Source organism: Penaeus monodon, chromosome 33 (assembly GCF_015228065.2).
Source record: "Penaeus monodon isolate SGIC_2016 chromosome 33, NSTDA_Pmon_1, whole genome shotgun sequence".
NCBI classification, from domain to species: domain Eukaryota; kingdom Metazoa; phylum Arthropoda; class Malacostraca; order Decapoda; family Penaeidae; genus Penaeus; species Penaeus monodon.
Window position 1 is genome coordinate 8,564,652 of NC_051418.1, and position 677 is coordinate 8,565,328.

The following is a 677-nucleotide window of genomic DNA, read 5'->3' on the forward strand; positions in this document are numbered from 1 at the left end:
GGGGGGAATTCTCTTCACCCCCTTCGCTTTTATCTTTACTCTCTCATTCGTGATACCGTTTACGTATCACACACACACACATCGGCCGCTGTCTATTTGATTTAGCAAGCAGTCGCGCGTGCTTGTACACAAATATTGCACGTGTATGCTCCCCGCCCCTTTCCCCTTTCCAATCTCTTGATAGACTGTTGGACTTTGATATAGTTTCAGATGGAAGTTACACGCTTCTGTGGTAAAAATAAATGGTATGAATAAACTAGCGGAGGTTTGACTTGCCTTCAGAGTTTTAGTTGCTGTATTGCCTGTATGTGTGTAAAGATTTTTTTCCAGGGAAATAAATTAAAGATGTATTCAGTTTTATCACGGGTTTGTACTTTCCATTTTATCGCGGAGGGTGACATTTATATCTTTCACATCACTCGCTTGTACTTTGTGCGACAGAGGCTTCGTTTAGTTAATTTGCATATTTGATTACCAATGAGGACATGGTTTATGCGAGGGGCGATATACACCGATATCTAGCCAGATGGGAATATTAACGCGGAAAATGGAGGCCGAATTATGATGTAGATGTTCAAATGTTTGTGGAAATAAGCTTGTGTGTCATACCGTTCGTGAAAAAAGGTGATAAAAAATCGTCGGAAAGTCAGGAGAGCAGTGTAAGGGGATGGGGGGGG